Source organism: Tenrec ecaudatus, chromosome 10 (assembly GCF_050624435.1).
Source record: "Tenrec ecaudatus isolate mTenEca1 chromosome 10, mTenEca1.hap1, whole genome shotgun sequence".
Classification (NCBI taxonomy): domain Eukaryota; kingdom Metazoa; phylum Chordata; class Mammalia; order Afrosoricida; family Tenrecidae; genus Tenrec; species Tenrec ecaudatus.
This window is the reverse complement of record NC_134539.1, coordinates 137,655,417-137,665,323: the sequence shown is the minus strand read 5'-3', so window position 1 is coordinate 137,665,323 and position 9,907 is coordinate 137,655,417. Positions and strand designations below refer to the sequence as shown.

Genomic DNA, 9,907 nt, shown 5'->3' with positions numbered 1-9,907 from the left:
ACCACATTTGTTTATGCACCCATTTTGACTTCAGTGATCATGTCGGGAAGGTGAGCATCACAGAATGCCGAGTTATTAGAACAAAGTGTTCTTGTGTTGTGGGAGTAATTGAGTAGAGACCCAATGTCCATCTGCTACCTTAATACTTAACATTTAAATATATGTACATTGACCTATATCTCTTTTAATATATTAATATCTTTACATATGTACATGCCTATGTTTATACCTCTATAAATGTCTTTTGTCTCCTTCTTCTTTCCTCTATTTCTTTTTATTTTCCTCCTGTTCCCTTATCAGGTCAATATATATTTATTAACATATAATAACCCAGTTGTAGGTGATCTCTGTGCTAGATACTAGATGCTGGGATTAAGAAAGGACATTTAAGGCTTCAAGCTTCCGGGAACCTAAACCAGAGAGAAATGTTATCTAGCACATGGGTAGAGAGTAGAGACTTTGAACTCAAGCAGACTTGATTTCATTCTGAGTTTGTTCCCAGTTTCTAGCTATGTGGCCTTTGATCACGCTTTAACTTTTACAGTCTTTGTTTCCTCATCTGTAAATGAACATTATAATAGCGTGCAGCTCCCTGTGAGGATCAGTGGAGATCATCTATGTGCAATGCTTAGCACAGTTCCGGGAACATCCAAACCCCTTGCCTTTCCCTTGATTCCGACTCACAGTGACCCTACAGGACAGAGTGGAGAACTGCACCTGAGGATTTCCAAAGCTGGCCATCTTTATGGAAGCAGAGCGCCACATACCTCTCCCTCCGAATGGCAGGTGGATTCCAACCAGCTTTTGGCTTGGCAGCCAAATGCCTTACCACCTGCATTGCCAGGACTCGTTACCTGGAACGCAGCTAACACTTACTAAATGTTAACTATGAATTTTATTTATCAGGTAGTGTGTTAATAATTAGGAGGAGGCCTGGTGGTGTTGTGTTTACATATGGGGCTGCTAGCTGCTAGGTCAGCAGTTTGAATCAACTTGATGGCGGTGAGTTGTAAACCAAAACAAGAGAGGGAGAGAAAGACCACTGAACTCGTACCAGATGCTCAACAGGGAACTGGTGGTGGTTAGACGCCATCAAGTGGGTTCTGATCTACAGTGACCCCTGTGCACACAGAAGGAAAAACTGCCCCATCCTGTACCATCCGCACCATCTTCTGATGCCTGAGCCCATGGTAGCGCCCACTGGGTCAATCCATCTCCGTAAGGGCCTTCCTCTCTTTTGCCACCTGTGTTAGTCTGGGTAGACTACAGGAAAAAAATTCATAGACACTCAATATCTTTTTTAAAAAATCGTTTTATTAGGGGCTCATACAACAGCACTTAATATCTTATAAGAGAGTTTTATATAAAGGGTAAGTGTACATTAAGAAAGCATTCCAACCTAGGGCTGTCTCAGCCCACAAGTCCAACATTAGCCCCTATGTCCTACACCAGTCTACAAAGTCCTCCTCAAACTCACAATGCATACACAGTGATGCTGACTGCAGGAGGAAAGCGGAATCAGTGAGTGTATAAGCCTCTCAGCGCTGGCAGGGGTCTCCACGTGGCTGCTCCAGCACCCAGGGCTACATCAGGGTAGGTCCATGTGGCTTCTCCTCAGGGATGTCTCGCAGGAAGCTGAGATGTCTTGCCAGCTGAGGCAGAGAACTCGCTAAGGCAGCTGCACACTGGTCCAACCATCAGAGAGCAAGAGACCAGAAAGGGGAGGCTCACTGAGCAGCCATTTATCTCTCTGCCCTTCAATAAAACTGCCCTTCAATGAATCCCAAACATGTTCATCGACCAGGTTGGCACAATAAATCTTAACTATCATACCATCCCTCCTCCTTACCAAACATGATGTCTGTCTCCAGGGACTGGTCTCTTCTGACAACCTGTCAAAGTATGTAAGACGATGCCTCGCCATCCTGGCCTCTAAGGAGCACTCTGGCCGTACTTCTTCTAAGATAGATCTGTTTGGCCTTTTAGCAGTCCAGGGTATATTTCAATATTCTTCGCCAGAACCACAAATGCACTGATTCTTCTTCAGTCTTTCTTATTCAGTGTCCAGCTTTCACATGCAGATGAAAAGTAAACCAAGCCAATTCCAAACTCACTGCCTTTGAGTCAATGCCAACTCATAATAACCCTGTAGAAATGGTAGAACTGCCCCTGTGGATTTCTAAGACTGAACCACTTTATGGAAGTAGAATGCCTCGTCTGGTGGTTTTGAACTGCTGACCTTGCAGTTAGCAGCCCAATGTGTAACCACTATGCCACCAGGTTCCACATGCATACAAGGCTATTGAAGATACTGTGGTTCCCCTAATAAAACAATAAAAAAATACTGTGGTGTAGGTCAGGTGCATCTTAGTCCTCAAGGTAACATCCTTGCTTTCAATACTCTAAAGAGGTCGTGTGCAGCAGATTTATCCAATGCAGTGAGTCTTTTGATTTTTTTGTGTGTATGTGTGTGTGTGTGTGTTTTCTTTCTTAAAAAAATTTCATCATTTTATTGGGGACTCATACAACTCTTATCACAATCCATATGCACATCTATTGTGTCAAGCACATTTGTACGTTTGTTGCCCTCCTCATTCTCAAAACATTTGCTTTCTACTTCTGTCCTTGGTATCAGCACCTCATATCTCCCCTCCCTCCCCACCCCCACCTCTCATGAACCCTTGATAATTTATAAATTATTATATGTAGATCCTTGTAATCAGTTCCCCCTTTCTACAACACCTTCCCTCCACCCTCGCAGTATCACCACTCCCATAACTGGTCCTGAAGGGATCATCTGCCCTGGATTCCCTGTGTTTCCAGTTCCTATCTGTACCAGTGTGCATCCTCTGGTCTAGCCAGATTTGTAAGGTAGAACTGGGATCATGATAGTGGGTGGAGGAAGCATTAAAGAACTAGAGGAAAGTTGTATGTTTCATCATTACTACACTGCACCCTGACTGGCTCGTTTTCTCCCTGCGACCCTTCTGGAAGGAAATGTCCAGTTGCCTACAGATGGGCTTTGGGTCCCCATTCCGCACTCCCCCTCATTCACAATGATGTAACTTTTTTTTAAACTTCTCATCTGAATCTTTTAATTTTTTAAATCATTTTATTAGGGTCTCTTACAACTCTTATCACAATCCATACATACATCAATTGTGTAAAGCACATTTATTCATTCATTGCCCTCATCATTCTCAAAACATTTACTCTCCACTTAAGCCCCTGGCATCAGGTCCTCATTTTTACCCATCCCTCCCCGCTCTCCCCTCCCTCAAGAACCCTTCATAATTTATAAATTATTATTTTGTTATATCTTGCCCTGTCCGACGTCTCCCTTCACCTACTTTTCTGTTGTCCATCCCCCAAGGAGGAGATCACATGTAGATCCTTGTAATCGGTTCCCCCTTTCCAACCCACCCTCCCTTGATTTAACTTTTTGTTCTTTGATGCCTGATACCTTACCCCATTGACATCTTGTTTTCACACAAGCTGCTGTGCTTCTTCCATGTGGGCTTTGTTGCTTCTCAGCTAGATGGCCGCTTGTTTACCTTCAAGCCTTTAAGACCCCAGACTCTATGTTTTGATAGCCAGGCACCATCAGCTTTCTTCACCACATTTGCTTATGCACCTGCTTTGTCTTCAGCGATCTTGTTGGGAAGGTGAGCATCCTGGAATGCCAGTAAGAAATTTTATTTTGTTGAAATAAAAAAATGAGACATTTTTAATGTGGTCTGCTACAATTGCAGATTAAGCTATCTCAAAAAGAGGAGTGCTGAGTTAGTCTTGTAGTGGTATTTTGAGTAATAGTATATATTATCTGTGGGGCACTTTCTTTTATTTTTTTGTTTTTTTTCACTTTCTTTTCTTTTACTTCAATAGTTCAATCATTCGATCGTATCAAGGCAAGTTGTAAAACCATTACCATTTCAATTTTAGAACATCTCCCCGAATGGTCAAATTGCTTTTAATACGAGTTGTGCAACCACAGTCAGTCTTCGTACTCCTTCCCCGCTCCTGTCTTCATTCCCCACTCCCCAAGTCCCCCTTCCCTCCAGGCCACCCACCCCACCCCACCCTGCATCCCCTGTCCATCAGTTATCGTCAATCACTAGGCATCCACTCCTCCTGTGTGTCAACAGAAACAATAAAAAACTAATTCAAAATAAGGAGGTAAGGGTAAAACTACAATAATACAAAGACCAAAAGACAAATAATGAGTAAGAAAGAAAAGACCCCCATCAACATTCCGAAAGCCAGGGAAGACATTCCTGTCATGGAACCAGCAAGAGATACTTGCACCCAGAACCAACTCAGGCCTGGTCTACAGGGAGGTCACCTGGCCAAGTGTGGAGTTCGATTCGGCATGTCAAGATCACAGTGTTCTCTGCCTGACAGCCAGGCTGTTCAAGACGCTGCCTGTGGCTAGAGGGGACCTCCCAGGGGCTCAGTCTGACCAGATAGTCTGCAGATGGGTTTTGGGTTCCCACTGTCCTCTGTAGCCTTCTACCAATTGGGTGTTTATAATTTTAGCTCTGATATTTTCCCATCATCATATTAGAATTTTATAATTGTCCTCTTTGGATCACACTGGTGTGCTTTTCCATGTGGATTTAGTTGACTCCTCACTTAGATGACTGCTTGTTTGAATACAAGTCTTTAAGACCCCAGAAGCTATTTCGATTGATAGCCGGGCACCATCTGCTTTCTTCCCCACACGTTGCTGTAGCACCCTGATCTTCAGTGATCCTTTCATGAAGGTGAGTATTGAGCAGGCCATGTGATCAGAACTAAGTGTTCTTGGATTGGGGCTAGAGTTAAGTAGGAGCCCAGACTCCATAGGATTTTGTTGTTTTAGGTTGAGTCGTAATCCACACTGAAGGCTGCAATCCTTGATCTTTATCAGCAAGTGCTTTAAGTCCTCCTCACTTTCAGCAAGCAGGATTGCTGAGATAGAGGCTGAATATTTTTTTTTAAAATCTTATTTGGTAATAGGGCAGATTTTTAACTAGGCTGTGACATGATTTTGACTCATTAAGAGGTGCCTTGGTGTCGTAGTGGGTTATGCATTGGGCTGCTCACCAATATGACAGCAGTTTGAAACCACCAGGTGCTCTGTGGGAGAAAGATGAGGCTCTCCACTCTGGTAAAGATTTACAGCCTTGGGTGGTGAACAACAGAAAAGTGGGTGAAAGGAGACAGCAGATGATGTAAGAAATAGGAAAATAATAATAATTTATAATTTATAAAGGGTTCATGAGGGTGCGATGGTGCGGGAGAGAGGGAAAAAAATGAGGAGCTGATACCAAGGGCTTAAGTAGAAATTAAATGTTTTGAAAAGGATGATGACAACATCTGTACAGATGTGCTTGATACGATTGATGTATGACTTGTTATAAGAGCTGTAAGAGGCCCCAATAAAATGATTTCTGAAAAAAAGAATGAGAGGTCTGGTAGGAATTCAGCAAGGGCAATGTAACTGAGAGAAATTACTGAAACCCAAGTAAAGGCTGAGCATGATAGTGGGACAAGAGGAAACTAAAAGGAAATAGAGGAAAGAACTAGGAGGCAAAGGGCATGTATAGAGATCTAAATACAGGCATGGACATATGTAAATATATTTTTATAGGATGGCAGGGAAATAGATCTATGTGCATATATTTATAGGCTTAGTATTAAGGAAGAAGATGGACATTGGACCTCCATTCAAGAACTTACTCAATGCAAGAACACGTTGTTCTATTAAATTGGCATTCCATCATGTACACCTTCCTGACACCATAGCTGAAGACAAAGCAGGTGCATAAGCACATGTGGTGAAGAAAGCTGAAGGTGCTTGGCTATCAAAAGATATAGCATCTGAAGTCTTAAAGGATTGAAGGTAAACAAGCAGCCATCTAGCTCAGAAGCAACAAAGCCCACATGGAAGAAGCACACCAGCCTGTGTGACCACAAGGTGTTGAAGGGATCAGGCATCAAAGAACAAAAAATCATATCATTGTAAATGAAGGTGAGTGCAGAGTGGAGACTCAAAGCCCATCTGTAGGCAACTGGACACCCCCTTACTAAAGGGCTTCGGGGAGGAGGTAAGCCAGTCGGGGCGCAGGGTAGCAATGATGAAACATAACTTTCCTCTAGTTCTTAAATGCTTCTTCCCCCCACTATCATGATCCCAATTCTACCTTATAAATCCCGCTAGACCAGAGGATGTACATTGGTACAGATAACAACTGAAAACACAGGGAATCTAGGAAAGATGACCGCTTCAGGACCAGTGGTGAGAGTGGCGATACATGGAGGATGGAGGGAAGGTAGGATAGAAAGGGGGAACCAATTACAAGGTTCTACATATAACCTCCTCCCTGGGGGATGGACAACAGAAAAGTGGGTGAAAGGAGACATTGGACAGTGTAAGATATGACAAAATAATAATAATTTATTAATTATGAAGTGTTCATGAGGGAGGGGGGAGGGGTATCGAGGGGGGAAATGAGAAGCTGATACCAAGGGCTCAAGTAGAAGGCAAATGTTTTGAGAACGATGATGGCAACAAATGTACAAATGTGCTTGACACAATGTATGTATGTATGGATTGTGCTAAGAATTGTACGAGCCCCCAATAAAATGATTTAAAGAGAGAGAGAGAGATTTACAGTCTTGGAAACTCAAGGGGCCGTTCTGCTCTGCTGATAGGGTTACTGTGAATCAGGATGAACTCATCTGACGGGATCTGGTATTGATTTATTTAGTTGTTAGCACACTATGTCTTTAAGCCAGAGGGGAAGTTTGGCAAGACTCTAAGGCAGGGGTGTCAAACTGGCGGCCCGTGGGTGCATGCGGCCCCCGAGGTAATTTTTGTGCCCCACAGTGCTCTGAAATAAAATGAAAATAGAAAAAATTGTTATGAAGAAAATAGCGCTGCTTCGGGGAGATGGAGGCAATACTGTACACGTGACTCCCTCATTAACCCTTTAACTACTGAAGCCGAGTCTATGTGGCCCGGTCGGTGCCTTTCCTGGGGGCCTGTGGACAAGCATAAACCCACTGACTCGATTCGGCGATGTTTGGAAGCAATATGCCTGCCACTCTCAGTGTCACGGAATGTAAACAGATCCCAACAGCGACAAGGTTAGAAAGAGCACTCTGGGCTGCGCTGTTATGATTCACACCCAGCGGCAGCGCTAGTTCACATTTTTAGAGGGAAGCCATCCACTACCATTGTACATCACGTTTGTCAGCTGCCCGACATTTTGTGTTTTTTATTAGTTACTTTGTTATATTTTCTGGTCATAACATAAGAGGTAAGTGAAAACTAGTAGGAGGAAAGCGCTGGCAAGTTTCGGGTAAAACAAGATTAATTTTAGTGTTATAAATACATTAAATAAAATAAATGTTTAAATAAAAGCAATTGGATAGTGTTGTAATGATCCTGTCCATAGTCCTTGGTAGTCATGTGTCCAGGCTCAGAGACAGAGCTCCTGTGTGAATGAGGCAGGGAGGAAATGAGGCTGGGAGCGGGTCAGAGGAGGAGGGCAGGTTTTGACCAGATGGAATAAGGTTATGGGATCTGGAGTCCAACCACCTGGCTCTGAACTCACCTGGATGAGCTGTGATGCCATCTGTGACCTTGAAAGCTTCATCCTCTCTTGACCTTGGTTTCTTATCAGTGAATCAAGGACAAATCAAATGGCTTTTCCTCACGGTTATGGGAAAGTAGAGGTAACAGGTGTGAACATGCTGTGTGAGCAGCCAACCACTAACTGACTATCAGACCCACTGTTGTTAGGGAGGCAGTCGACTGCATGGGATAGTAGAGCCAAAGGAGAGTTTAGGTGAGGTAGAACATAGGCCATCTCTGTTCTGGAGTGGAGTAAGATAAACAGATTGATACACACACACACTACACCCACAAATTCAGTGATTTCCACACTGGGATGGGTCTACAGAAGGGAGATAGGATCCTCTCAGCCCTCATGTCTCCCTTGAATATAGGGTGGGCCAAGAAATTCTAATCTGAATAGCGTCAGGTGGCTGGGGAATCATGTGGATTTGAGAGTCAAAGTTGCTACTGTTTTTCTGGGGATGGATTATCCGTCCTTTTCACTAGCCTCTCAGAGGGTCTATGGCATTCTGCCCTCCCACCCGCAAAGAGCAGAGCGGCTAAGCGTCATTGATTTTTCTCTCCAGAAATTAAGACGCGCTATTCTTGGAGAGAGGCAATGGAAGGAGGAGCAGATGACCGCTCTTGATATTTCTGAGCGATTTGCATTTCTAATCACAAACATGTACAGAGGGGCTTCCAACCCTCATGAAACCATTTCATGTTAGCACGAACTTCTAAAAGCTGCCTCTTCGTAGTTTCATGTAAAGCACTGCCCGCAGCGGTTATTTCCATAATGGGAGAATGAACCATGCGTGCTTTGTGATTACCAGAGGAACTGTTCACCTCAAGGTCAGCGCCTCGAAACCACCAGACCCCTAGTGGGAGAGAGACAGGAAGCGCCCGTGAAGAGATAGTCTTGGAAACCCACACGGGCAATTCTATCCTGACCTGTCCGGTCACTCTGAGATGGAATCCACTCGATGGCAGTGAGTTTTGATCAGCTGTTTTTGTTCCCTTTTCTTTACTCTTAGGTTTACAATCACAAATGCTTAATCGCTGTCATTTAAAAACCCAGTTAGTTTCAGCAGAACACATGCAAAAAAAAAATGACTCCCTTATGCAAATCCTTTCTTTTATTGTCCTCTATTATGACTCAGTTATGCAAAGTCTATACTACGGATTGGCTTCCATTCAGGATTTGCGTACTAAGTACACGAGTGGAGGAGAATCAAAAAAGAAAGCAAACAATTTCAACGATTTTAACTTAGGTACAAAAAAAAAAGTCAAATACATGTCAACCTTCAAGTATACTGTTGGCACATGACGCTTCAAGCGACTGAACGGAGGGCAGGGTTAAATCCATACCCTCGCCCCACGCACTCTAGTAATTACTGTGCCCACGTCACGTTTCCGGGTGCGTGTCCTCGTTCACGCAGGACTTGAGGTTCAAAGCAGGCAGGAGTCGCCCATGTTCTCTTGGCTACACCCCCGGAAACTCAACCCAGGAGCCGGGCCCCCTGAGGATCTGGCGACACCTGACGATTGTCTAACTGGGTGAGGCCCACGTGGTAACAGGCTCCCAGCCTCGTCCCCACGTGGTGCCAAGAGCCTGGAACAAGAAGAGCGGGCAGGCGGGAGTCGCATCAGGGGCATTTAAAGTGTCTTGACGTCACGCGCTGCCAGTAACTCAGCTGAGTTTTCAGCAAGACATTCCAGCCATCTCCCTTCCCTCCCCCCGCGCTTCTGGGCCAAGGCCTCCGCTCTTCCCCGGCTGTCGCGGAGGGAGGAGCACCACGCCGTCTGGAACAGCCAGTCCAGGGGCGTCCCCCGCTCCTCCTGGTCCCGCCCCCTCGCCGAGCGGCTTCCTCATTGGCCGATGGGTGGAGCTTCGAATATACAGTACACGCACCGAGGCCCCTGGGTGGTGGAGAAAACTGGCCAGCTTATGAATTATGCATAAGGGCGTGTCTAGCCCGGCCGGGCTCTAGGGCGAGGATTGGCTAGAGGGCTTGTCATTCATTCGCTTCCGGAGCTGCGGCGGCGTAGACAGGGAGGAGGAGCCTGGGGTTCCGACGTCGCGCAGAGGGAGCGAGCCCCAGCCGGATCCTTGACGAGCGCCCCAACTTGTCCTTCTCTCTTCCCGCTTGCTGGCAGGGCCCCCGCGGCCTGAGAGAGCCCCGCGGCCCGCACCCGGACCCCAGCGCAGTCCCGGCCTGTCGGGCCTCAGCCGGAGAAACAGGTGAAGGGGCCGAAGGGTGGGGCCGCCTCCCCAGACAGCCCCCCCCCACTGCCTGGGGGCCT

General features: G+C 45.5%; 1 protein-coding gene across 4 annotated transcripts in view; it reads left to right on the top strand.

Annotated features, from left to right (window-relative positions):
- The first annotated feature begins 9,648 nt into the window (after positions 1-9,648).
- STAT3 (signal transducer and activator of transcription 3) overlaps positions 9,649-9,907 on the top strand; it is a 60,639-nt gene continuing 60,380 nt past the window's right edge. For all 4 annotated transcript variants that reach the window (XM_075561847.1, XM_075561845.1, XM_075561846.1 and 1 more), the window contains exon 1: positions 9,649-9,845. The gene's annotated coding sequence lies outside the window, so the exon portion shown is untranslated. The remainder of the gene's footprint in view (positions 9,846-9,907) is intronic.